The following is a 21,040-nucleotide window of genomic DNA, read 5'->3' on the forward strand; positions in this document are numbered from 1 at the left end:
TCGCTTCGATAGACACTTCAAGACTTATGTGGCAACGCCATGACATCAGTGAACGCTTACAGAAAGATCGCATTCATGGGAAAAAATGACATAAATAATTAATTAATTAAATGCTTACAGAACCTGGTATTCCCAGGCGGTCTCCCATCCAAGTACTAACCAGGCCCGACCCTGCTTGGCTTCCGAGATCAGACGAGAGCGGGCTTGCTCAGGGTGGTGTGGCCGTAAGCGAGTGCTGATTCGATTCGAGAGACACTTCAAAACTAATGTGGCAACGCCATGCCATGGGAGAATGCTTACAGAAAGGACGCATTCATGGGAAAAATGACATAAATAATTAATTAATTAAATGCTTACAGCACTAGGTATTCTCAGGCGGTCTTCCATCCAAGTACTAACCAGGCCCGACCCTGCTTGGCTTCCGAGATCAGACGAGAGCGGGCGTGCTCAGGGTGGTGTGGCCGTAAACGAGTGCTGACTCGATTCGAGAGACACTTCAAGGCTAATGTGGCAACGCAATGACATCGGTAAATGGTTACAGAAAGGACGCATTCATGGGAAAAAATGACATAAAAAAATAATTAATTAATTAAATGCTTACAGCACCTGGTATTCCCAGGCGGTCTCCCATCCAAGTACTAACCAGGCCCGACCCTGCTTGGCTTCCGAGATCAGACGAGAGCGGGCGTGCTCAGGGTGGTGTGGCCGTAAACGAGTGCTGACTCGCTTCGATAGACACTTCAAGACTTATGTGGCAACGCCATGACATCAGTGAACGCTTACAGAAAGATCGCATTCATGGGAAAAAATGACATAAAAAAATAATTAATCAATTAAATGCTTACAGCACCTGGTATTCCCAGGCGGTCTCCCATCCAAGTACTAACCAGGCCCGACCCTGCTTGGCTTCCGAGATCAGACGAGAGCGGGCGTGCTCAGGGTGGTGTGGCCGTAAACGAGTGCTGACTCGATTCGAGAGACACTTTAAGGCTAATGTGGCAACGCAATGACATCGGTAAATGGTTACAGAAAGGACGCATTCATGGGAAAAAATGACTTAAAAAAAATTATTAATTAATTAAATGCTTACAACACCTGGTATTCCCAGGCGGTCTCCCATCCAAGTACTAACCAGGCCCGACCCTGCTTGGCTTCCGAGATCAGACGAGAGCGGGCGTGCTCAGGGTGGTGTGGCCGTAAGCGAGTGCAGACTCGATTCGAGAGACACTTCAAAACTAATGTGGCAACGCCATGCCATGGGAGAACGCTTACAGAAAGGACGCATTCATGGGAAAATATGACATAAATAAATATTTAATTAATTAAATGCTTACAGCACCTGGCATTCCCAGGCGGTCTCCCATCCAAGTACTAACCAGGCCCAACCCTGCTTGGCTTCCGAGATCAGACGAGAGCGGGCGTGCTCAGGGTGGTGTGGCCGTAAGCGAGTGCGGACTTGATTCGAGAGACACTTCAAAACTAATGTGGCAACGCCATGCCATGGGAGAACGCTTACAGAAAGGACGCATTCATGGGAAAAAATGACATAAAAAAATTATTAATTAATTAAATGCTTACAGCACCTGGTATTCCCAGGCGGTCTCCCATCCAAGTACTAACCAGGCCCGACCCTGCTTGGCTTCCGAGATCAGACGAGAGCGGGCGTGCTCAGGGTGGTGTGGCCGTAAGCGAGTGCTGACTCGCTTCGATAGACACTTCAAGACTTATGTGGCAACGCCATGACATCAGTGAACGCTTACAGAAAGATCGCATTCATGGGAAAAAAGTGACATAAATAATTAATTAATTAAATGCTTACAGAACCTGGTATTCCCAGGCGGTCTCCCATCCAAGTACTAACCAGGCCCGACCCTGCTTGGCTTCCGAGATCAGACGAGAGCGGGCTTGCTCAGGGTGGTGTGGCCGTAAGCGAGTGCTGACTCGATTCGAGAGACACTTCAAAACTAATGTGGCAACGCCATGCCATGGGAGAATGCTTACAGAAAGGACGCATTCATGGGAAAAATGACATAAATAATTAATTAATTAAATGCTTACAGCACCAGGTATTCCCAGGCGGTCTCCCATCCAAGTACTAACCAGGCCCGACCCTGCTTGGCTTCCGAGATCAGACGAGAGCGGGCGTGCTCAGGGTGGTGTGGCCGTAAACGAGTGCTGACTCGATTCGAGAGACACTTCAAGGCTAATGTGGCAACGCAATGACATCGGTAAATGGTTACAGAAAGGACGCATTCATGGGAAAAAATGACATAAAAAAATAATTAATTAATTAAATGCTTACAGCACCTGGTATTCCCAGGCGGTCTCCCATCCAAGTACTAACCAGGCCCGACCCTGCTTGGCTTCCGAGATCAGACGAGAGCGGGCTTGCTCAGGGTGGTGTGGCCGTAAGCGAGTGCTGACTCGATTCGAGAGACACTTCAAGGCTAATGTGGCAACGCAATGACATCGGTAAATGGTTACAGAAAGGACGCATTCATGGGAAAAAATGACATAAAAAAAATTATTAATTAATTAAATGCTTACAACACCTGGTATTCCCAGGCGGTCTCCCATCCAAGTACTAACCAGGCCCGACCCTGCTTGGCTTCCGAGATCAGACGAGAGCGGGCGTGCTCAGGGTGGTGTGGCCGTAAGCGAGTGCAGACTCGATTCGAGAGACACTTCAAAACTAATGTGGCAACGCCATGCCATGGGAGAACGCTTACAGAAAGGACGCATTCATGGGAAAATATGACATAAATAAATATTTAATTAATTAAATGCTTACAGCACCTGGTATTCCCAGGCGGTCTCCCATCCAAGTACTAACCAGGCCCGACCCTGCTTGGCTTCCGAGATCAGACGAGAGCGGGCGTTCTCAGGGTGGTGTGGCCGTAAGCGAGTGCGGACTTGATTCGAGAGACACTTCAAAACTAATGTGGCAACGCCATGCCATGGGAGAATGCTTACAGAAAGGACGCATTCATGGCAAAAATGACATAAATAAATAATTAATTAAATTCTTACAGCACCAGGTATTCCCAGGCGGTCTCCCATCCAAGTACTAACCAGGCCCGACCCTGCTTGGCTTCCGAGATCAGACGAGAGCGGGCGTGCTTTTTTTTTTTTTTTTTTTTTTTTTTATTGTTATTTCATGTAAAATACATCAGCATACAAAAAATGTAATTTTTAAGGAAACATTTCATAAGTCACATCGCAGAAGCATCTTTTCCGCACATTCAGAACACAATTTTAAACCAAGAAACTAAAACAAAAGTTAATCTTCTCCTAGCATGTTAAAAAGCTTTTGATTAAAAACACCTATAACATCTTTGGTAAAGATTTTGTAAAAGTCCCCCATCTTGTTCTCCAATTTAAAATAATTGTACAACATTTCCACATAGTCTTCTACCATCTGCTTAAAAAGCACCCATAGGTTCAAAGTAAAATTCCTGTGTCTTGCTACATTCCTTCTTTTCCATATTGCTTTTTTCGCTATGATTAACAACAAATTCACAAGTTTCCTGTTTTCTTTGTTCTCTGTCATTCCCAGCATAAAAAATCTCTTCCAGTCAGTTTCCTCTTCATTTTCTCTTAATTCTGTGACAACTTCTTTAAGTTTATTAAAAAATGGGTTCAGCTTTTCACAGAATAAAAACAGATGTAACATACCTTCATCCTCTTTTTTACAGACTTTACACTGGGCATTTGTTTGTTTGTTCATTGCACAGAGTTTCATTTCAGTAAAAATTACATTATGTCTGATAAAATAGTCAAAACATTCCAAGTCCACATTTAACCACTTCCATGTTCTATTTTTCCAAATGTCCTTTTCATCAAGTTCATTAAAGTGTCTTAGCCACATCTGGTTAGCAACAGGTGCTTTAAAAACTCTATTTGTAAAAAAATCATAAAACATTTTCACTGTTCCCAAAATAAAATTAACCCTTTTGTCTTTACATTTTAAAAACACCATCATCTTATCTTCCTTTCCCTCCCTTTTATTTATCACTTCTAACCACTGTCTTGGAATTGCTTTCTTAACTTCCTCATATTGGTTTATTAAAGTTGTCACATTAAAATCTTCCTTCTCATCCTCCATTGCATCAATAATGACCTGGATTGGTAAAAATCCTTCTTTAACTTCCCACAAGATGTCTCTGACTTTTACGATCCCCACTTGTAACCACTTCTTATAATAAATGTCTTTCTCATTTATTTTGATTTTATCATTTAAAAACAGGGGCTGATTTAAAATCCTTTCCCTCCCCTCTGGATTAAAATCCACCTCAGTTAAAAAAAGCCTCCATGCATTTAAAACCTCCTTATAAAACTGTGGAATCCCTTCCATCATCCAGGCTTTTAACTTCATCCATAAAGTGTCTTCTTCAAGCGTAAAACCTCCACATTTGTTTAAATAAAAACCCATCAATTTCTTCCACTCAGCTTTGTTTTTGTCATCTAGATATTTTCTAACCACTTTTACCCTCATACTGTTCATCTTTTGTTCTACATCTTGCAATCCTAGCCCTCCCTCTTCTGGTTTTCCTATAAGCGTATGATATGCTATCCTTGGAGGCTTTTTTTCCCATAAAAATTCTAAAACACTCTTTTTTATTCTTTGGGCAACCCAGCTCGGCAGTGACATCACATGCAAATTATACCACATCTTAGAAAGCATTAGCATGTTGACAATTAAAATTTTCCCCTTTAAACTTAAAAACATATTTCTCCAAAAAATCAATCTTCTCTCCATCCCTCCCAACGTTTGCTCCCACAAGTTGTTGACAGCCTCTTTCTCGTTTTTTGCTAAAATAACACCTAATATCTTCATCTCTTGTACCTCCTTGAACTTAACAACCCCTGTTAAAACCTCTGTTGTTCCAAACTTCATATATACTGTTTTATCCTCATTTAGTTTTGCACCTGAGCCCATACAGTAGCATTTCATTTTTTCCATTACTTCTTTTACGCTTTCTATATTCTCAATTACAATTGTCGTATCATCTGCATATTGGAATATTCTTGTTAATTCCTCTTTGTCTTCTAATTCTATTCCATTTATATGTTTTCCTCTGTTAATTAGAAGCCCTAGGGGTTCTGCCACCAAAGAGTACAGCTGTGCTGAGAGTGGACACCCTTGTCTAATAGATCTTAAAACTTTAAAGGGTTGAGTTAAATAACCATTACATTTTACCTTAGTTAAAATGTCAGTATATAAAACTGAAATCCATTTTATGAATTTCTGCCCAAAGCCAAATTGTTTTAGAACTGCAAATAAGAATCTGTGTTCCACTCTATCAAATGCCTTCTCAAAGTCCATGCTTATTATATATGCGCTTTTACCCTTTTCTTTTATATACCACGTTATGTCTCTAATGCTGCTTGTAATATCTGCTATATCTCTTCCCATTACTCCGTAAGCTTGATTAGTTTCAATTATATTGGGCAGTACCTGTTTTAGTCTATTTGCTAAAACTTTAGCTAAAACTTTAAGGTCTGTGTTTAGCATTGTGATTGGTCTATAATTTTTCAAGTCTGTTTTATTTCCTTTTTTCTTATATATAATTTTCATTAGACCTAACCCCATTCTTGGGTGCACTTTTCCTTTTTCAAAGATCTCTTCATAAACCTCTTTTAAAATAATACTTATTTTTCCTTTGAAAGCTTTATAAAACTCATTCCCAATGCCGTCTATCCCTGGGCTTTTCTTCGTTCCTAATTGATTGATGGCTTCTATAATTTCTTCTGTTGTAATATCTTTTTCACAATCATTTTTGTCTTCTTTATCAACTTTTCTCGTTATTTGTTGTAATAAGATTTTTCTTTTTGTCTCATCTCCTTCTTCTGATGTAAAAAGTTCCTCATAAAACTGGTTTACCTCTTTTAAAATACCCTCTGTACTTAATATCACTTTTCCTTCTTTGTTTCTGAGTTCTTTAATTATTCCTGCCTTCCCCCTACTTTTCTCAAGGTTTAAAAAGAACTTGTTGCATTTTTCTCCTTCTACTGTGTATTTCGCTTTGCTTCTTAGCATCGCCCCTTTGTACTTTTCTTCTTCTATTTTCTTTAGTTTTTCCTCCACTTCAATTACTCTTTGTATGTTTACCTCATTTTTGTTTAACTCCTCTTTTAATGTTTTTCTTATTTCTTCCTCTTTTATTCTTTTCACCTTTTGCAACAATTTACTATAGCTCATTGCATATTTCCTAATGTCATATTTCATGTTTTCCCACCATTGTCTTTTATCTTCTATATACATAAGGTCTGTTTTTCCTTCATCTAATATATTTTCTATCTCTTTTTTAAAATGCTGTTCCTTTAAAACTTCAGTGTTTAAAATCCATACCCCTGGTCCCTTCATTTCTCCTTTAAAATCCATTCTCATTAACACCATTTTGTGATCACTTAAAGTTGTTTCTTTATAAAACACTCCATCAATAAAACATTCCAAATTCCTGGTGCTTAAAAAGTGGTCTATTCTAGTTTGACACATAAAATTCCCCACCAGCTGTCTTCTTGTATATTCCCTATTTTTTTCATTTCTCTCCCTCCACACATCAATCATGTTTTTTTTCCCCATCAACGACCTTAACTCCTTTCTACCCCCATCTGATTTAAAGATCATTCCATTAGCCATGTCCATTTTACTAAAAACAGTGTTAAAATCCCCCGCAATCATTACCCTCTCCCATTTTTCAACTACTTCAGCTATAACATTAAAATATCTTTTCTTTTCTATTTCTTCATTTGGAGCATGTACGTTTACTAAAATAAAATCATCTTCTTCCATCTTAATTTCTACTGCCATGCATTTCCCTTTTGTGTCATTATACATTAGTTTTGTCATGATACCTCTATCTTGTCTTATTAACACCGCCACTCCTCCTCCCATTTTTCCCTCTCCATTATTAAAAAATAATTCTCCTTCCCATCTTCTTTTAAAATCCTCCATTACACTTTCTTTCCAGTTTGTCTCTTGCAATAAAATCACATCTTCATCTCTACACAGTTCCTTAACTTTTTCAAATTTCACACCATTCATTAATCCCCTTGCATTAAAGCTCACAATTTTTAACACCATTAAATAAAAAGAAAAAAAGAAAAACTTTTGCATCAACATTTTGTTAGTCAATTTTCCTCCCCTGCCTTTTCACTTCTTCCACAGTCTTGTATCTCTTCAGAACTTTGTTTCCACATTTTATTTTTAGCTTTCTCTAAATTTGGTATTACCTTAATTTTTCTCCTTCTTTTGTTGGTTGTTCCCAACGTGCTGTCTTCGTCAATGTTTTCACTGTCTTTGTCCTTTCCTTCCTCCTCCCCAGTTTGTTCTTTCTCCTTTGGCTCCTTCGTTTCAATTTGTTGAGTATCGTTTTCCTCCATCAAATCCTCCATTTCCTCGCTTTCCTGTGTTAATTCAGTCTTTTCAATCTCGTTGTCATTGTCCTCTCCTTGTGTCACTCCAGTATTCTCATTTTGCTCCTCACTTTTCTGTGTTAATTCAGTCTTTTCAATCTCGTTGTCATTGTCCTCTCCTTGTGTCGCTCCAATGTCCTCACGTTGCTCCTCTTCGCTGTCTGTTTCATGCATCTGCCCGCTCTCCTGCTCTTCTTCCTGTTGATGGTCTCTATACCAGCATTCGCACTTGTCCAGTGCTCGCTTGCAGTCCGGACACCTCACTACCTTGCAGTCCCTCGCGAAGTGGCCTGTTTCCTCGCATTTAAAGCATTTAAAATCCGGACAGTCCTTCATCATGTGTTCAGGGCTCATACACAACCTGCAGGTTCTCACCTGCTGGCTATGTATCACTCTGAAGTATTGAGGACCTTCTCCCGTTTCAAGTCTAGTGCTGTAGGGCAAGGAGGCCACTTCTTTTGGGAACCGTACCTTCAGGAACCTTGTTCCATCCTCTATGTGGGTGCCGTTGTAGAATCGTCTCCTTATCTGTGAGATGGGAGTTACCCCCCATCCCTGTAGCTTCTGTAATATCTCGCCGTCGTCCAGGTATGCGGGCAGATGCATAAAAGAGACAACAAAATCTTTATTATTCAACTTTTTAATTTCACAAATCTTTCCTTTAATCATTAGTCCTCCATCCAACTTTTCAATATCTTCCTCCTTTTCAAAGGTAATTTCATATTCTTTCATCATTTTGGGCCTTACCGCTAGTATGCTTGTAACGTCCATCTTGTCAAGCAATGCCTGAATTATGTCCTCTGGTTTTCCTTCATGCACCTCTGCCAGATCAACTACCACCGTTGCTTCTTTAGTGTAGTATCTTTTATATCTCCTTTCCGGGCCATCCTTATCTCGTTGTCTTTTTTCCGGTCCGTTTTCCATTTGCTGATGCGTTCCTCGTTCTAAATCCATGTCTGTTGCTGTTATATTGTCCATTCCTCAAAGAAACAAGCAACAACACACAAAAAAACTAAAACGATCCCTCCCAAACAGCTAAGCTGTTGGGAGGACAAGTAACAAAATAACAAAAAACAAACAAACAAAAAAACCTTTTAGGACTAAATAAACACAAATAGAAAAACTCAAACGTGTGGAGAGCCTTTCCCTCTCTACTGCAGCCTCACACTTCCTTGTTACTTCCTTGTTGCTCTCTAGCGCCCTCAGGGTGGTGTGGCCGTGAACGAGTGCTGACTCGATTCGAGAGACACTTCAAGGCTAATGTGGCAACGTAATGACATCGGTAAATGGTTACAGAAAGGACGCATTCATGGGAAAAAATGACATAAAAAAATAATTAATTAATTAAATGCTTACAGCACCTGGTATTCCCAGGCGGTCTCCCATCCAAGTACTAACCAGGCCCGACCCTGCTTGGCTTCCGAGATCAGACGAGAGCGGGCGTGCTCAGGGTGGTGTGGCCGTAAGCGAGTGCAGACTCGATTCGAGAGACACTTCAAAACTAATGTGGCAACGCCATGCCATGGGAGAACGCTTACAGAAAGGACGCATTCATGGGAAAATATGACATAAATAAATATTTAATTAATTAAATGCTTACAGCACCTGGTATTCCCAGGCGGTCTCCCATCCAAGTACTAACCAGGCCCGACCCTGCTTGGCTTCCGAGATCAGACGAGAGCGGGCGTGCTCAGGGTGGTGTGGCCGTAAGCGAGTGCGGACTTGATTCGAGAGACACTTCAAAACTAATGTGGCAACGCCATGCCATGGGAGAACGCTTACAGAAAGGACGCATTAATGGGAAAAAAAGACATAAAAAAATAATTAATTAATTAAATGCTTACAGCACCTGGTATTCCCAGGCGGTCTCCCATCCAAGTACTAACCAGGCCCGACCCTGCTTGGCTTCCGAGATCAGACGAGAGCGGGCGTGCTCAGGGTGGTGTGGCCGTAAGCGAGTGCTGACTCGCTTCGATAGACACTTCAAGACTTATGTGGCAACGCCATGACATCAGTGAACGCTTACAGAAAGATCGCATTCATGGGAAAAAATGACATAAAAAAATAATTAATTAATTAAATGCTTACAGCACCTGGTATTCCCAGGCGGTCTCCCATCCAAGTACTAACCAGGCCCGACCCTGCTTGGCTTCCGAGATCAGACGAGAGCGGGCGTGCTCAGGGTGGTGTGGCCGTAAGCGAGTGCTGACTCGATTCGAGAGACACTTCAAGGCTAATGTGGCAACGCAATGACATCGGTAAATGGTTACAGAAAGGACGCATTCATGGGAAAAAATGACATAAAAAAAATTATTAATTAATGAAATGCTTACAACACCTGGTATTCCCAGGCGGTCTCCCATCCAAGTACTAACCAGGCCCGACCCTGCTTGGCTTCCGAGATCAGACAAGAGCGGGCGTGCTCAGGGTGGTGTGGCCGTAAGCGAGTGCAGACTCGATTCGAGAGACACTTCAAAACTAATGTGGCAACGCCATGCCATGCCATGGGAGAACGCTTACAGAAAGGACGCATTCATGGGAAAATATGACATAAATAAATATTTAATTAATTAAATGCTTACAGCACCTGGTATTCCCAGGCGGTCTCCCATCCAAGTACTAACCAGGCCCGACCCTGCTTGGCTTCCGAGATCAGACGAGAGCGGGCGTGCTCAGGGTGGTGTGGCCGCAAGCGAGTGCGGACTTGATTCGAGAGACACTTCAAAACTAATGTGGCAACGCCATGCCATGGGAGAACGCTTACAGAAAGGACGCATTCATGGGAAAAAATGACATAAAAAATTATTAATTAATTAAATGCTTACAGCACCTGGTATTCCCAGGCGGTCTCACATCCAAGTACTAACCAGGCCCGACCCTGCTTGGCTTCCGAGATCAGACGAGAGCGGGCGTGCTCAGGGTGGTGTGGCCGTAAGCGAGTGCTGACTCGCTTCGATAGACACTTCAAGACTTATGTGGCAACGCCATGACATCAGTGAACGCTTACAGAAAGATCGCATTCATGGGAAAAAATGACATAAATAATTAATTAATTAAATGCTTACAGAACCTGGTATTCCCAGGCGGTCTCCCATCCAAGTACTAACCAGGCCCAACCCTGCTTGGCTTCCGAGATCAGACGAGAGCGGGCTTGCTCAGGGTGGTGTGGCCGTAAGCGAGTGCTGACTCAATTCGAGAGACACTTCAAAACTAATGTGGCAACGCCATGCCATGGGAGAACGCTTACAGAAAGGACGCATTCATGGGAAAAATGACATAAATAATTAATTAATTAAATGCTTACAGCACCAGGTATTCCCAGGCGGTCTCCCATCCAAGTACTAACCAGGCCCGACCCTGCTTGGCTTCCGAGATCAGACGAGAGCGGGCGTGCTCAGGGTGGTGTGGCCGTAAGCGAGTGCGGACTCGATTCAAGAGACACTTCAAAACTAATGTGGCAACGCCATGCCATGGGAGAACGCTTACAGAAAGGACGCATTCATGGGAAAATATGACATAAATAAATATTTAATTAATTAAATGCTTACAGCACCTGGTATTCCCAGGCGGTCTCCCATCCAAGTACTAACCAGGCCCGACCCTGCTTGGCTTCCGAGATCAGACGAGAGCGGGCGTGCTCAGGGTGGTGTGGCCGTAAGCGAGTGCGGACTTGATTCGAGAGACACTTCAAAACTAATGTGGCAACGCCATGCCATGGGAGAACGCTTACAGAAAGGACGCATTCATGGGAAAAAATGACATAAAAAAATTATTAATTAATTAAATGTTTACAGCACCTGGTATTCCCAGGCGGTCTCCCATCCAAGTACTAACCAGGCCCGACCCTGCTTGGCTTCCGAGATCAGACGAGAGCGGGCGTGCTCAGGGTGGTGTGGCCGTAAGCGAGTGCTGACTCGCTTCGATAGACACTTCAAGACTTATGTGGCAACGCCATGACATCAGTGAACGCTTACAGAAAGATCGCATTCATGGGAAAAAATGACATAAATAATTAATTAATTAAATGCTTACAGAACCTGGTATTCCCAGGCGGTCTCCCATCCAAGTACTAACCAGGCCCGACCCTGCTTGGCTTCCGAGATCAGACGAGAGCGGGCGTGCTCAGGGTGGTGTGGCCGCAAGCGAGTGCGGACTTGATTCGAGAGACACTTCAAAACTAATGTGGCAACGCCATGCCATGGGAGAACGCTTACAGAAAGGACGCATTCATGGGAAAAAATGACATAAAAAATTATTAATTAATTAAATGCTTACAGCACCTGGTATTCCCAGGCGGTCTCCCATCCAAGTACTAACCAGGCCCGACCCTGCTTGGCTTCCGAGATCAGACGAGAGCGGGCGTGCTCAGGGTGGTGTGGCCGTAAGCGAGTGCTGACTCGCTTCGATAGACACTTCAAGACTTATGTGGCAACGCCATGACATCAGTGAACGCTTACAGAAAGATCGCATTCATGGGAAAAAATGACATAAATAATTAATTAATTAAATGCTTACAGAACCTGGTATTCCCAGGCGGTCTCCCATCCAAGTACTAACCAGGCCCAACCCTGCTTGGCTTCCGAGATCAGACGAGAGCGGGCTTGCTCAGGGTGGTGTGGCCGTAAGCGAGTGCTGACTCAATTCGAGAGACACTTCAAAACTAATGTGGCAACGCCATGCCATGGGAGAACGCTTACAGAAAGGACGCATTCATGGGAAAAATGACATAAATAATTAATTAATTAAATGCTTACAGCACCAGGTATTCCCAGGCGGTCTCCCATCCAAGTACTAACCAGGCCCGACCCTGCTTGGCTTCCGAGATCAGACGAGAGCGGGCGTGCTCAGGGTGGTGTGGCCGTAAGCGAGTGCGGACTTGATTCGAGAGACACTTCAAAACTAATGTGGCAACGCCATGCCATGGGAGAACGCTTACAGAAAGGACGCATTCATGGGAAAAAATGACATAAAAAAATTATTAATTAATTAAATGTTTACAGCACCTGGTATTCCCAGGCGGTCTCCCATCCAAGTACTAACCAGGCCCGACCCTGCTTGGCTTCCGAGATCAGACGAGAGCGGGCGTGCTCAGGGTGGTGTGGCCGTAAGCGAGTGCTGACTCGCTTCGATAGACACTTCAAGACTTATGTGGCAACGCCATGACATCAGTGAACGCTTACAGAAAGATCGCATTCATGGGAAAAAATGACATAAATAATTAATTAATTAAATGCTTACAGAACCTGGTATTCCCAGGCGGTCTCCCATCCAAGTACTAACCAGGCCCGACCCTGCTTGGCTTCCGAGATCAGACGAGAGCGGGCGTGCTCAGGGTGGTGTGGCCGTAAACGAGTGCTGACTCGATTCGAGAGACACTTCAAGGCTAATGTGGCAACGCAATGACATCGGTAAATGGTTACAGAAAGGACGCATTCATGGGAAAAAATGACATAAAAAAATAATTAATTAATTAAATGCTTACAGCACCTGGTATTCCCAGGCGGTCTCCCATCCAAGTACTAACCAGGCCCGACCCTGCTTGGCTTCCGAGAGCGGGCGTGCTCAGGGTGGTGTGGCCGTAAGCGAGTGCTGACTCGCTTCGATAGACACTTCAAAACGTATGTGGCAACGCCATGACATCAGTGAACGCTTACAGAAAGATCGCATTCATGGGAAAAAATGACATAAAAAAATAATTAATTAATTAAATGCTTACAGCACCTGGTATTCCCAGGCGGTCTCCCATCCAAGTACTAACCAGGCTCGACCCTGCTTGGCTTCCGAGATCAGACGAGAGCGGGCGTGCTCAGGGTGGTGTGGCCGTAAGCGAGTGCTGACTCGATTCGAGAGACACTTCAAGGCTAATGTGGCAACGCAATGACATCGGTAAATGGTTACAGAAAGGACGCATTCATGGGAAAAAATGACATAAATAATTAATTAATTAAATGCTTACAGAACCTGGTATTCCCAGGCGGTCTCCCATCCAAGAACTAACCAGCCCCGACCCTGCTTGGCTTCCGAGATCAGACGAGAGCGGGCTTGCTCAGGGTGGTGTGGCCGTAAGCGAGTGCTGACTCGATTCGAGAGACACTTCAAAACTAATGTGGCAACGCCATGCCATTGGAGAACGCTTACAGAAAGGACGCATTCATGAGAAAAATGACATAAATAATTAATTAATTAAATGCTTACAGCACCAGGTATTCCCAGGCGGTCTCCCATCCAAGTACTAAACAGGCCCGACCCTGCTTGGCTTCCGAGATCAGACGAGAGCGGGCGTGCTCAGGGTGGTGTGGCCGTAAGCGAGTGCGGACTTGATTCGAGAGACACTTCAAAACTAATGTGGCAACGCCATGCCATGGGAGAAAGCTTACAGAAAGGACGCATTCATGGGAAAAATGACATAAATAATTAATTAATTAAATTCTTACAGCACCAGGTATTCCCAGGCGGTCTCCCATCCAAGTACCAACCAGGCCCGACCCTGGTTCGCTTCCGAGATCAGACGAGAGCGGGCGTGCTCAGGATGGTGTGGCCGTAAACGAGTGCTGACTCGATTCGAGAGACACTTCAAGGCTAATGTGGCAACGCAATGACATCGGTAAATGGTTACAGAAAGGACGCATTCATGGGAAAAAATGACATAAAAAAAAATAATTAATTAATTAAATGCTTACAGCACCTGGTATTCCCAGGCGGTCTCCCATCCAAGTACTAACCAGGCCCGACCCTGCTTGGCTTTCGAGATCAGACGAGAGCGGGCGTGCTCAGGGTGGTGTGGCCGTAAGCAAGAGCTGACTCGCTGCGATAGACACTTCAAGACTTATGTGGCAACGCCATGACATCAGTGAACGCTTACAGAAAGATCGCATTCATGGGAAAAAATGACATAAAAAAATAATTAATTAATTAAATGCTTACAGCACCTGGTATTCCCAGGCGGTCTCCCATCCAAGTACTAACCAGGCCCGACCCTGCTTGGCTTCCGAGATCAGACGAGAGCGGGCGTGCTCAGGGTGGTGTGGCCGTGAGCGAGTGTGGACTTGATTCGAGAGACACTTCAAAACTAATGTGGCAACGCCATGCCATGGGAGAACGCTTACAGAAAGGACGCATTCATGGGAAAAAAAACATAAAAAAATAATTAATTAATTAAATGCTTACAGCACCTGGTATTCCCAGGCGGTCTCCCATCCAAGTACTAACCAGGCCCGACCCTGCTTGGCTTCCGAGATCAGACGAGAGCGGGCGTGCTCAGGGTGGTGTGGCCGTAAGCGAGTGCTGACTCGCTTCGATAGACACTTCAAGACTTATGTGGCAACGCCATGACATCAGTGAACGCTTACAGAAAGATCGCATTCATGGGAAAAAATGACATAAAAAAATAATTAATTAATTAAATGCTTACAGCACCTGGTATTCCCAGGCGGTCTCCCATACAAGTACTAACCAGGCCCGACCCTGCTTGGCTTCCGAGATCAGACGAGAGCGGGCGTGCTCAGGGTGGTGTGGCCGTAAGCGGGTGCTGACTCGATTCGAGAGACACTTCAAGGCTAATGTGGCAACGCAATGACATCGGTAAATGGTTACAGAAAGGACGCATTCATGGGAAAAAATGACATAAATAAATATTTAATTAATTAAATGCTTACAGCACCTGGTTTTCCCAGGCGGTCTCCCATCCAAGTACTAACCAGGCCCGACCCTGCTTGGCTTCCGAGATCAGACGAGAGCGGGCGTGCTCAGGGTGGTGTGGCCGTAAGCGAGAGCGGACTTGATTCGAGAGACACTTCAAAACTAATGTGGCAACGCCATGCCATGGGAGAACGCTTACAGAAAGGATGCATTCATGGGAAAAAATGACATAAAAAAATTATTAATTAATTAAATGCTTACAGCACCTGGTATTCCCAGGCGGTCTCCCATCCAAGTACTAACCAGGCCCGACCCTGCTTGGCTTCCGAGATCAGACGAGAGCGGGCGTGCTCAGGGTGGTGTGGCCGTAAGCGAGTGCTGACTCGCTTCGATAGACACTTCAAGACTTATGTGGCAACGCCATGACATCAGTGAACGCTTACAGAAAGGACGCATTCATGGGAAAAAATGACATAAAAAATTATTAATTAATTAAATGCTTACAGCACCTGGTATTCCCAGGCGGTCTCCCAACCAAGTCCTAACCAGGCCCGACCCTGCTTGGCTTCCGAGATCAGACGAGAGCGGGCGTGCTCAGGGTGGTGTGGCCGTAAGCGAGTGCGGACTTGATTCGAGAGACACTTCAAAACTAATGTGGCAACGCCATGCCATGGGAGAATGCTTACAGAAAGGACGCATTCATGGGAAAAATGACATAAATAATTAATTAATTAAATTCTTACAGCACCAGGTATTCCCAGGCGGTCTCCCATCCAAGTACTAACCAGGCCCGACCCTGCATCGCTTCCGAGATCAGACGAGAGCGGGCGTGCTCAGGATGGTGTGGCCGTAAACGAGTGCTGACTCGATTCGAGAGACACTTCAAGGCTAATGTGGCAACGCAATGACATCGGTAAATGGTTACAGAAAGGACGCATTCATGGGAAAAAATGACATAAAAAAAATAATTAATTAATTAAATGCTTACAGCACCTGGTATTCCCAGGCGGTCTCCCATCCAAGTACTAACCAGGCCCGACCCTGCTTGGCTTCCGAGATCAGACGAGAGCGGGCGTGCTCAGGGTGGTGTGGCCGTAAGCAAGAGCTGACTCGCTGCGATAGACACTTCAAGACTTATGTGGCAACGCCATGACATCAGTGAACGCTTACAGAAAGATCGCATTCATGGGAAAAAATGACATAAAAAAATAATTAATTAAATGCTTACAGCACCTGGTATTCCCAGGCGGTCTCCCATCCAAGTACTAACCAGGCCCGACCCTGCTTGGCTTCCGAGATCAGACGAGAGCGGGCGTGCTCAGGGTGGTGTGGCCGTAAGCGAGTGCTGACTCGATTCGAGAGACACTTCAAGGCTAATGTGGCAACGCAATGACATCGGTAAATGGTTACAGAAAGGACGCATTCATGGGAAAAAATGACATAAAAAAAATTATTAATTAATTAAATGCTTACAGCACCTGGTATTTCCAGGCGGTCTCCCATCCAAGTACTAACCAGGCCCGACCCTGCTTGGCTTCCGAGATCAGACGAGAGCGGGCGTGCTCAGGGTGGTGTGGCCGTAAGCGAGTGCTGACTCGCTTCGATAGACACTTCAAGACTTATGTGGCAACGCCATGACATCAGTGAACGCTTACAGAAAGATCGCATTCATGGGAAAAAATGACATAAAAAAATAATTAATTAATTAAATGCTTACAGCACCTGGTATTCCCAGGCGGTCTCCCATCCAAGTACTAACCAGGCCCAACCCTGCTTGGCTTCCGAGATCAGACGAGAGCGGGCGTGCTCAGGGTGGTGTGGCCGTAAGCGAGTGCGGACTTGATTCGAGAGACACTTCAAAACTAATGTGGCAACGCCATGCCATGGGAGAACGCTTACAGAAAGGACGCATTCATGGGAAAAAATGACATAAAAAAATTATTAATTAATTAAATGCTTACAGCACCTGGTATTCCCAGGCGGTCTCCCATCCAAGTACTAACCAGGCCCGACCCTGCTTGGCTTCCGAGATCAGACGAGAGCGGGCGTGCTCAGGGTGGTGTGACCGTAAGCGAGTGCTGACTCGCTTCGATAGACACTTCAAGACTTATGTGGCAACGCCATGACATCAGTGAACGCTTACAGAAAGATCGCATTCATGGGAAAAAATGACATAAATAATTAATTAATTAAATGCTTACAGAACCTGGTATTCCCAGGCGGTCTCCCATCCAAGTACTAACCAGGCCCGACCCTGCTTGGCTTCCGAGATCAGACGAGAGCGGGCTTGCTCAGGGTGGTGTGGCCGTAAGCGAGTGCTGACTCAATTCGAGAGACACTTCAAAACTAATGTGGCAACGCCATGCCATGGGAGAACGCTTACAGAAAGGACGCATTCATGGGAAAAATGACATAAATAATTAATTAATTAAAAGCTTACAGCACCAGGTATTCCCAGGCGGTCTCCCATCCAAGTACTAACCAGGCCCGACCCTGCTTGGCTTCCGAGATCAGACGAGAGCGGGCGTGCTCAGGGTGGTGTGGCCGTAAGCGAGTGCGGACTTGATTCGAGAGACACTTCAAAACTAATGTGGCAACGCCATGCCATGGGAGAACGCTTACAGAAAGGACGCATTCATGGGAAAAATGACATAAATAATTAATTAATTAAATTCTTACAGCACCAGGTATTCCCAGGCGGTCTCCCATCCAAGTACTAACCAGGCCCGACCCTGCTTGGCTTCCGAGATTAGACGAGAGCGGGCGTGCTCAGGGTGGTGTGGCCGTAAACGAGTGCTGACTCGATTCGAGAGACACTTCAAGGCTAATGTGGCAACGCAATGACATCGGTAAATGGTTACAGAAAGGACGCTTTCATGGGAAAAAATGACATAAAAAAAATAATTAATTAATTAAATGCTTACAGCACCTGGTATTCCCAGGCGGTCTCCCATCCAAGTACTAACCAGGCCCGACCCTGCTTGGCTTCCGAGATCAGACGAGAGCGGGCGTGCTCAGGGTGGTGTGGCCGTAAGCGAGTGCTGACTCGCTTCGATAGACACTTCAAGACTTATGTGGCAACGCCATGACATCAGTGAACGCTTACAGAAAGATCTCATTCATGGGAAAAAATGACATAAAAAAATAATTAATTAATTAAATGCTTACAGCACCTGGTATTCCCAGGCGGTCTCCCATCCAAGTACTAACCAGGCCCGACCCTGCTTGGTTTCCGAGATCAGACGAGAGCGGGCGTGCTCAGGGTGGTGTGGCCGTAAGCGAGTGCAGACTCGATTCGAGAGACACTTCAAAACTAATGTGGCAACGCCATGCCATGGGAGAACGCTTACAGAAAGGACGCATTCATGGGAAAATATGACATAAATAAATATTTAATTAATTAAATGCTTACAGCACCTGGTATTCCCAGGCGGTCTCCCATCCAAGTACTAACCAGGCCCGACCCTGCTTGGCTTCCGAGATCAGACGAGAGCGGGCGTGCTCAGGGTGGTGTGGCCGTAAGCGAGTGCTGACTCGCATCGATAGACACTTCAAGACTTATGTGGCAACGCCATGACATCAGTGAACGCTTACAGAAAGATCGCATTCATGGGAAAAAATGACATAAATAATTAATTAATTAAATGCTTACAGAACCTGGTATTCCCAGGCGGTCTCCCATCCAAGTACTAACCAGGCCCGACCCTGCTTGGCTTCCGAGATCAGACGAGAGCGGGCTTGCTCAGGGTGGTGTGGCCGTAAGCGAGTGCTGACTCAATTCGAGAGACACTTCAAAACTAATGTGGCAACGCCATGCCATGGGAGAATGCTTACAGAAAGGACGCATTCATGGGAAAAATGACATAAATAATTAATTAATTAAATGCTTACAGCACTAGGTATTCTCAGGCGGTCTTCCATCCAAGTACTAACCAGGCCCGACCCTGCTTGGCTTCCGAGATCAGACGAGAGCGGGCATGCTCAGGGTGGTGTGGCCGTAAACGAGTGCTGACTCGATTCGAGAGACACTTCAAGGCTAATGTGGCAACGCAATGACATCGGTAAATGGTTACAGAAAGGAAGCATTCATGGGAAAAAATGACATAAAAAAATAATTAATTAATTTAATGCTTACAGCACCTGGTATTCCCAGGCGGTCTCCCATCCAAGTACTAACCAGGCCCGACCCTGCTTGGCTTCCGAGATCAGACGAGAGCGGGCGTGCTCAGGGTGGTGTGGCCGTAAGCGAGTGCTGACTCGCTTCGATAGACACTTCAAGACTTATGTGGCAACGCCATGACATCAGTGAACGCTTACAGAAAGATCGCATTCATGGGAAAAAATGACATAAAAAAATAATTAATTAATTAAATGTTTACAGCACCTGGTATTCCCAGGCGGTCTCCCATCCAAGTACTAACCAGGCCCGACCCTGCTTGGCTTCCGAGATCAGACGAGAGCGGGCGTGTTCAGGGTGGTGTGGCCGTAAGCGAGTGCTGACTCGATTCGAGAGACACTTCAAGGCTAATGTGGCAACGCAATGACATCGGTAAATGTTTACAGAAAGGACGCATTCATGGGAAAAAATGACATAAAAAAAATTATTAATTAATTAAATGCTTACAACACCTGGTATTCCCAGGCGGTCTCCCGTCCAAGTACTAACCAGGCCCGACCCTGCTTGGCTTCCGAGATCAGACGAGAGCGGGCGTGCTCAGGGTGGTGTGGCCGTAAGCGAGTGCAGACTCGATTCGAGAGACACTTCAAAACTAATGTGGCAACGCCATGCCATGGGAGAACGCTTACAGAAAGGACGCATTCATGGGAAAATATGACATAAATAAATATTTAATTAATTAAATGCTTACAGCACCTGGTATTCCCAGGCGGTCTCCCATCCAAGTACTAACCAGGCCCGACCCTGCTTGGCTTCCGAGATCAGACGAGAGCGGGCGTGCTCAGGGTGGTGTGGCCGTAAGCGAGTGCGGACTTGATTCGAGAGACACTTCAAAACTAATGTGGCAACGCCATGCCATGGGACAGCGCTTACAGAAAGGACGCATTCATGGGAAAAAATGACATAAAAAAATTATTAATTAAATGCTTACAGCACCTGGTATTCCCAGGCGGTCTCCCATCCAAGTACTAACCAGGCCCGACCCTGCTTGGCTTCCGAGATCAGACGAGAGCGGGCGTGCTCAGGGTGGTGTGGCCGTAAGCGAGTGCTGACTCGCATCGATAGACACTTCAAGACTTATGTGGCAACGCCATGACATCAGTGAACGCTTACAGAAAGATCGCATTCATGGGAAAAAATGACATAAATAATTAATTAATTAAATGCTTACAGAACCTGGTATTCCCAGGCGGTCTCCCATCCAAGTACTAACCAGGCCCGACCCTGCTTGGCTTCCGAGATCAGACGAGAGCGGGCTTGCTCAGGGTGGTGTGGCCGTAAGCGAGTGCTGACTCGATTCGAGAGACACTTCAAAACTAATGTGGCAACGCCATGCCATGGGAGAACGCTTACAGAAAGGACGCATTCATGGGAAAAATGACATAAATAATTAATTAATTAAATGCTTACAGCACCAGGTATTCCCAGGCGGTCTCCCATCCAAGTACTAACCAGGCCCGACCCTGCTTGGCTTCCGAGATCAGACGAGAGCGGGCGTGCTCAGGGTGGTGTGGCCGTAAGCGAGTGCAGACTCGATTCGAGAGACACTTCAAAACTAATGTGGCAACGCCATGCCATGGGAGAACGCTTACAGAAAGGACGCATTCATGGGAAAATATGAAATAAATAAATATTTAATTAATTAAATGCTTACAGCACCTGGTATTCCCAGGCGGTCTCCCATTCAAGTACTAACCAGGCCCGACCCTGCTTGGCTTCCGAGATCAGACGAGAGCGGGCGTGCTCAGGGTGGTGTGGCCGTAAGCGAGTGCGGACTTGATTCGAGAGACACTTCAAAACTAATGT

The 21,040-nt window shown here is 45.1% G+C and overlaps 45 non-coding genes and 18 pseudogenes across 45 annotated transcripts; all 63 read right to left on the bottom strand.

The window, feature by feature from the left end:
* Nucleotides 1-111: 111 nt before the first annotated feature.
* Nucleotides 112-230, bottom strand: LOC135759385 (5S ribosomal RNA; annotated as a pseudogene).
* Nucleotides 231-350: 120 nt separating this feature from the next.
* On the bottom strand, nt 351-469 carry LOC135759427 (5S ribosomal RNA; annotated as a pseudogene).
* A 125-nt stretch (nt 470-594) lies between these two features.
* Nucleotides 595-713, bottom strand: LOC135759864 (5S ribosomal RNA). Its single transcript, XR_010537135.1, has one exon. It is a non-coding gene; the product is annotated as a 5S ribosomal RNA (ribosomal RNA).
* Nucleotides 714-838: 125 nt separating this feature from the next.
* On the bottom strand, nt 839-957 carry LOC135759866 (5S ribosomal RNA). The gene has a single exon (XR_010537137.1). It is a non-coding gene; the product is annotated as a 5S ribosomal RNA (ribosomal RNA).
* Nucleotides 958-1,083: 126 nt separating this feature from the next.
* Nucleotides 1,084-1,202, bottom strand: LOC135759930 (5S ribosomal RNA). The gene has a single exon (XR_010537198.1). It is a non-coding gene; the product is annotated as a 5S ribosomal RNA (ribosomal RNA).
* Nucleotides 1,203-1,327: 125 nt separating this feature from the next.
* LOC135759811 (5S ribosomal RNA) lies at nt 1,328-1,446 on the bottom strand. The gene has a single exon (XR_010537085.1). It is a non-coding gene; the product is annotated as a 5S ribosomal RNA (ribosomal RNA).
* A 125-nt stretch (nt 1,447-1,571) lies between these two features.
* Nucleotides 1,572-1,690, bottom strand: LOC135759719 (5S ribosomal RNA). Its single transcript, XR_010536993.1, has one exon. It is a non-coding gene; the product is annotated as a 5S ribosomal RNA (ribosomal RNA).
* Nucleotides 1,691-1,812: 122 nt separating this feature from the next.
* LOC135759386 (5S ribosomal RNA) lies at nt 1,813-1,931 on the bottom strand (annotated as a pseudogene).
* Nucleotides 1,932-2,051: 120 nt separating this feature from the next.
* On the bottom strand, nt 2,052-2,170 carry LOC135759898 (5S ribosomal RNA). Its single transcript, XR_010537168.1, has one exon. It is a non-coding gene; the product is annotated as a 5S ribosomal RNA (ribosomal RNA).
* A 125-nt stretch (nt 2,171-2,295) lies between these two features.
* LOC135759125 (5S ribosomal RNA) lies at nt 2,296-2,414 on the bottom strand. The gene has a single exon (XR_010536681.1). It is a non-coding gene; the product is annotated as a 5S ribosomal RNA (ribosomal RNA).
* A 126-nt stretch (nt 2,415-2,540) lies between these two features.
* LOC135759931 (5S ribosomal RNA) lies at nt 2,541-2,659 on the bottom strand. The gene has a single exon (XR_010537199.1). It is a non-coding gene; the product is annotated as a 5S ribosomal RNA (ribosomal RNA).
* Nucleotides 2,660-2,784: 125 nt separating this feature from the next.
* On the bottom strand, nt 2,785-2,903 carry LOC135759383 (5S ribosomal RNA). The gene has a single exon (XR_010536797.1). It is a non-coding gene; the product is annotated as a 5S ribosomal RNA (ribosomal RNA).
* Nucleotides 2,904-8,768: 5,865 nt separating this feature from the next.
* LOC135759720 (5S ribosomal RNA) lies at nt 8,769-8,887 on the bottom strand. The gene has a single exon (XR_010536994.1). It is a non-coding gene; the product is annotated as a 5S ribosomal RNA (ribosomal RNA).
* A 125-nt stretch (nt 8,888-9,012) lies between these two features.
* LOC135759721 (5S ribosomal RNA) lies at nt 9,013-9,131 on the bottom strand. Its single transcript, XR_010536995.1, has one exon. It is a non-coding gene; the product is annotated as a 5S ribosomal RNA (ribosomal RNA).
* Nucleotides 9,132-9,256: 125 nt separating this feature from the next.
* Nucleotides 9,257-9,375, bottom strand: LOC135759722 (5S ribosomal RNA). Its single transcript, XR_010536996.1, has one exon. It is a non-coding gene; the product is annotated as a 5S ribosomal RNA (ribosomal RNA).
* Nucleotides 9,376-9,500: 125 nt separating this feature from the next.
* LOC135759724 (5S ribosomal RNA) lies at nt 9,501-9,619 on the bottom strand. The gene has a single exon (XR_010536998.1). It is a non-coding gene; the product is annotated as a 5S ribosomal RNA (ribosomal RNA).
* Nucleotides 9,620-9,745: 126 nt separating this feature from the next.
* Nucleotides 9,746-9,864, bottom strand: LOC135759246 (5S ribosomal RNA; annotated as a pseudogene).
* Nucleotides 9,865-9,994: 130 nt separating this feature from the next.
* Nucleotides 9,995-10,113, bottom strand: LOC135759911 (5S ribosomal RNA). The gene has a single exon (XR_010537180.1). It is a non-coding gene; the product is annotated as a 5S ribosomal RNA (ribosomal RNA).
* Nucleotides 10,114-10,237: 124 nt separating this feature from the next.
* LOC135759227 (5S ribosomal RNA) lies at nt 10,238-10,356 on the bottom strand. Its single transcript, XR_010536779.1, has one exon. It is a non-coding gene; the product is annotated as a 5S ribosomal RNA (ribosomal RNA).
* A 121-nt stretch (nt 10,357-10,477) lies between these two features.
* On the bottom strand, nt 10,478-10,596 carry LOC135755866 (5S ribosomal RNA; annotated as a pseudogene).
* A 120-nt stretch (nt 10,597-10,716) lies between these two features.
* Nucleotides 10,717-10,835, bottom strand: LOC135754587 (5S ribosomal RNA). The gene has a single exon (XR_010534526.2). It is a non-coding gene; the product is annotated as a 5S ribosomal RNA (ribosomal RNA).
* Nucleotides 10,836-10,960: 125 nt separating this feature from the next.
* Nucleotides 10,961-11,079, bottom strand: LOC135755621 (5S ribosomal RNA). The gene has a single exon (XR_010535523.2). It is a non-coding gene; the product is annotated as a 5S ribosomal RNA (ribosomal RNA).
* Nucleotides 11,080-11,204: 125 nt separating this feature from the next.
* Nucleotides 11,205-11,323, bottom strand: LOC135755494 (5S ribosomal RNA). The gene has a single exon (XR_010535397.2). It is a non-coding gene; the product is annotated as a 5S ribosomal RNA (ribosomal RNA).
* A 121-nt stretch (nt 11,324-11,444) lies between these two features.
* On the bottom strand, nt 11,445-11,563 carry LOC135754996 (5S ribosomal RNA; annotated as a pseudogene).
* Nucleotides 11,564-11,687: 124 nt separating this feature from the next.
* Nucleotides 11,688-11,806, bottom strand: LOC135755571 (5S ribosomal RNA). Its single transcript, XR_010535474.2, has one exon. It is a non-coding gene; the product is annotated as a 5S ribosomal RNA (ribosomal RNA).
* Nucleotides 11,807-11,927: 121 nt separating this feature from the next.
* On the bottom strand, nt 11,928-12,046 carry LOC135755481 (5S ribosomal RNA; annotated as a pseudogene).
* A 120-nt stretch (nt 12,047-12,166) lies between these two features.
* LOC135756719 (5S ribosomal RNA) lies at nt 12,167-12,285 on the bottom strand. Its single transcript, XR_012337543.1, has one exon. It is a non-coding gene; the product is annotated as a 5S ribosomal RNA (ribosomal RNA).
* Nucleotides 12,286-12,410: 125 nt separating this feature from the next.
* Nucleotides 12,411-12,529, bottom strand: LOC135754468 (5S ribosomal RNA). The gene has a single exon (XR_010534410.2). It is a non-coding gene; the product is annotated as a 5S ribosomal RNA (ribosomal RNA).
* A 121-nt stretch (nt 12,530-12,650) lies between these two features.
* LOC135754569 (5S ribosomal RNA) lies at nt 12,651-12,769 on the bottom strand (annotated as a pseudogene).
* A 125-nt stretch (nt 12,770-12,894) lies between these two features.
* LOC135755469 (5S ribosomal RNA) lies at nt 12,895-13,003 on the bottom strand (annotated as a pseudogene).
* Nucleotides 13,004-13,128: 125 nt separating this feature from the next.
* Nucleotides 13,129-13,247, bottom strand: LOC135754945 (5S ribosomal RNA). The gene has a single exon (XR_010534874.2). It is a non-coding gene; the product is annotated as a 5S ribosomal RNA (ribosomal RNA).
* Nucleotides 13,248-13,368: 121 nt separating this feature from the next.
* LOC135756480 (5S ribosomal RNA) lies at nt 13,369-13,487 on the bottom strand (annotated as a pseudogene).
* Nucleotides 13,488-13,607: 120 nt separating this feature from the next.
* On the bottom strand, nt 13,608-13,726 carry LOC135754287 (5S ribosomal RNA). Its single transcript, XR_010534236.2, has one exon. It is a non-coding gene; the product is annotated as a 5S ribosomal RNA (ribosomal RNA).
* A 120-nt stretch (nt 13,727-13,846) lies between these two features.
* Nucleotides 13,847-13,965, bottom strand: LOC135755134 (5S ribosomal RNA; annotated as a pseudogene).
* A 127-nt stretch (nt 13,966-14,092) lies between these two features.
* On the bottom strand, nt 14,093-14,211 carry LOC135757168 (5S ribosomal RNA). Its single transcript, XR_012337576.1, has one exon. It is a non-coding gene; the product is annotated as a 5S ribosomal RNA (ribosomal RNA).
* A 125-nt stretch (nt 14,212-14,336) lies between these two features.
* LOC135756694 (5S ribosomal RNA) lies at nt 14,337-14,455 on the bottom strand. The gene has a single exon (XR_012337581.1). It is a non-coding gene; the product is annotated as a 5S ribosomal RNA (ribosomal RNA).
* Nucleotides 14,456-14,579: 124 nt separating this feature from the next.
* On the bottom strand, nt 14,580-14,698 carry LOC135755457 (5S ribosomal RNA). The gene has a single exon (XR_010535363.1). It is a non-coding gene; the product is annotated as a 5S ribosomal RNA (ribosomal RNA).
* Nucleotides 14,699-14,823: 125 nt separating this feature from the next.
* Nucleotides 14,824-14,942, bottom strand: LOC135753963 (5S ribosomal RNA). The gene has a single exon (XR_010533918.2). It is a non-coding gene; the product is annotated as a 5S ribosomal RNA (ribosomal RNA).
* A 125-nt stretch (nt 14,943-15,067) lies between these two features.
* Nucleotides 15,068-15,186, bottom strand: LOC135755649 (5S ribosomal RNA). Its single transcript, XR_010535550.2, has one exon. It is a non-coding gene; the product is annotated as a 5S ribosomal RNA (ribosomal RNA).
* A 125-nt stretch (nt 15,187-15,311) lies between these two features.
* On the bottom strand, nt 15,312-15,430 carry LOC135754994 (5S ribosomal RNA). Its single transcript, XR_010534922.2, has one exon. It is a non-coding gene; the product is annotated as a 5S ribosomal RNA (ribosomal RNA).
* Nucleotides 15,431-15,554: 124 nt separating this feature from the next.
* LOC135754903 (5S ribosomal RNA) lies at nt 15,555-15,673 on the bottom strand (annotated as a pseudogene).
* A 120-nt stretch (nt 15,674-15,793) lies between these two features.
* LOC135756164 (5S ribosomal RNA) lies at nt 15,794-15,912 on the bottom strand (annotated as a pseudogene).
* A 126-nt stretch (nt 15,913-16,038) lies between these two features.
* On the bottom strand, nt 16,039-16,157 carry LOC135756791 (5S ribosomal RNA). Its single transcript, XR_012337606.1, has one exon. It is a non-coding gene; the product is annotated as a 5S ribosomal RNA (ribosomal RNA).
* A 121-nt stretch (nt 16,158-16,278) lies between these two features.
* Nucleotides 16,279-16,397, bottom strand: LOC135754286 (5S ribosomal RNA). The gene has a single exon (XR_010534235.2). It is a non-coding gene; the product is annotated as a 5S ribosomal RNA (ribosomal RNA).
* Nucleotides 16,398-16,523: 126 nt separating this feature from the next.
* LOC135754830 (5S ribosomal RNA) lies at nt 16,524-16,642 on the bottom strand. Its single transcript, XR_010534760.2, has one exon. It is a non-coding gene; the product is annotated as a 5S ribosomal RNA (ribosomal RNA).
* A 125-nt stretch (nt 16,643-16,767) lies between these two features.
* Nucleotides 16,768-16,886, bottom strand: LOC135756769 (5S ribosomal RNA). Its single transcript, XR_012337601.1, has one exon. It is a non-coding gene; the product is annotated as a 5S ribosomal RNA (ribosomal RNA).
* Nucleotides 16,887-17,011: 125 nt separating this feature from the next.
* Nucleotides 17,012-17,130, bottom strand: LOC135755446 (5S ribosomal RNA). The gene has a single exon (XR_010535352.2). It is a non-coding gene; the product is annotated as a 5S ribosomal RNA (ribosomal RNA).
* Nucleotides 17,131-17,251: 121 nt separating this feature from the next.
* On the bottom strand, nt 17,252-17,370 carry LOC135755435 (5S ribosomal RNA; annotated as a pseudogene).
* Nucleotides 17,371-17,490: 120 nt separating this feature from the next.
* LOC135759717 (5S ribosomal RNA) lies at nt 17,491-17,609 on the bottom strand. The gene has a single exon (XR_010536991.1). It is a non-coding gene; the product is annotated as a 5S ribosomal RNA (ribosomal RNA).
* Nucleotides 17,610-17,729: 120 nt separating this feature from the next.
* Nucleotides 17,730-17,848, bottom strand: LOC135756479 (5S ribosomal RNA; annotated as a pseudogene).
* Nucleotides 17,849-17,974: 126 nt separating this feature from the next.
* LOC135756478 (5S ribosomal RNA) lies at nt 17,975-18,093 on the bottom strand. Its single transcript, XR_012337609.1, has one exon. It is a non-coding gene; the product is annotated as a 5S ribosomal RNA (ribosomal RNA).
* A 125-nt stretch (nt 18,094-18,218) lies between these two features.
* LOC135754829 (5S ribosomal RNA) lies at nt 18,219-18,337 on the bottom strand. Its single transcript, XR_010534759.2, has one exon. It is a non-coding gene; the product is annotated as a 5S ribosomal RNA (ribosomal RNA).
* A 125-nt stretch (nt 18,338-18,462) lies between these two features.
* Nucleotides 18,463-18,581, bottom strand: LOC135755707 (5S ribosomal RNA). The gene has a single exon (XR_010535608.2). It is a non-coding gene; the product is annotated as a 5S ribosomal RNA (ribosomal RNA).
* A 121-nt stretch (nt 18,582-18,702) lies between these two features.
* On the bottom strand, nt 18,703-18,821 carry LOC135755423 (5S ribosomal RNA; annotated as a pseudogene).
* Nucleotides 18,822-18,941: 120 nt separating this feature from the next.
* On the bottom strand, nt 18,942-19,060 carry LOC135759472 (5S ribosomal RNA; annotated as a pseudogene).
* Nucleotides 19,061-19,185: 125 nt separating this feature from the next.
* LOC135759734 (5S ribosomal RNA) lies at nt 19,186-19,304 on the bottom strand. Its single transcript, XR_010537008.1, has one exon. It is a non-coding gene; the product is annotated as a 5S ribosomal RNA (ribosomal RNA).
* A 125-nt stretch (nt 19,305-19,429) lies between these two features.
* Nucleotides 19,430-19,548, bottom strand: LOC135759837 (5S ribosomal RNA). The gene has a single exon (XR_010537109.1). It is a non-coding gene; the product is annotated as a 5S ribosomal RNA (ribosomal RNA).
* A 126-nt stretch (nt 19,549-19,674) lies between these two features.
* On the bottom strand, nt 19,675-19,793 carry LOC135759196 (5S ribosomal RNA). Its single transcript, XR_010536750.1, has one exon. It is a non-coding gene; the product is annotated as a 5S ribosomal RNA (ribosomal RNA).
* A 125-nt stretch (nt 19,794-19,918) lies between these two features.
* Nucleotides 19,919-20,037, bottom strand: LOC135759735 (5S ribosomal RNA). The gene has a single exon (XR_010537009.1). It is a non-coding gene; the product is annotated as a 5S ribosomal RNA (ribosomal RNA).
* Nucleotides 20,038-20,158: 121 nt separating this feature from the next.
* LOC135759736 (5S ribosomal RNA) lies at nt 20,159-20,277 on the bottom strand. The gene has a single exon (XR_010537010.1). It is a non-coding gene; the product is annotated as a 5S ribosomal RNA (ribosomal RNA).
* A 121-nt stretch (nt 20,278-20,398) lies between these two features.
* LOC135759390 (5S ribosomal RNA) lies at nt 20,399-20,517 on the bottom strand (annotated as a pseudogene).
* Nucleotides 20,518-20,637: 120 nt separating this feature from the next.
* LOC135759779 (5S ribosomal RNA) lies at nt 20,638-20,756 on the bottom strand. Its single transcript, XR_010537053.1, has one exon. It is a non-coding gene; the product is annotated as a 5S ribosomal RNA (ribosomal RNA).
* Nucleotides 20,757-20,881: 125 nt separating this feature from the next.
* On the bottom strand, nt 20,882-21,000 carry LOC135759902 (5S ribosomal RNA). The gene has a single exon (XR_010537172.1). It is a non-coding gene; the product is annotated as a 5S ribosomal RNA (ribosomal RNA).
* Between the last annotated feature and the right edge of the window lie 40 nt (nt 21,001-21,040).

The sequence above is a fragment of the Paramisgurnus dabryanus genome, chromosome 9 (genome assembly GCF_030506205.2).
Source record: "Paramisgurnus dabryanus chromosome 9, PD_genome_1.1, whole genome shotgun sequence".
In the NCBI taxonomy this organism is placed as follows: domain Eukaryota; kingdom Metazoa; phylum Chordata; class Actinopteri; order Cypriniformes; family Cobitidae; genus Paramisgurnus; species Paramisgurnus dabryanus.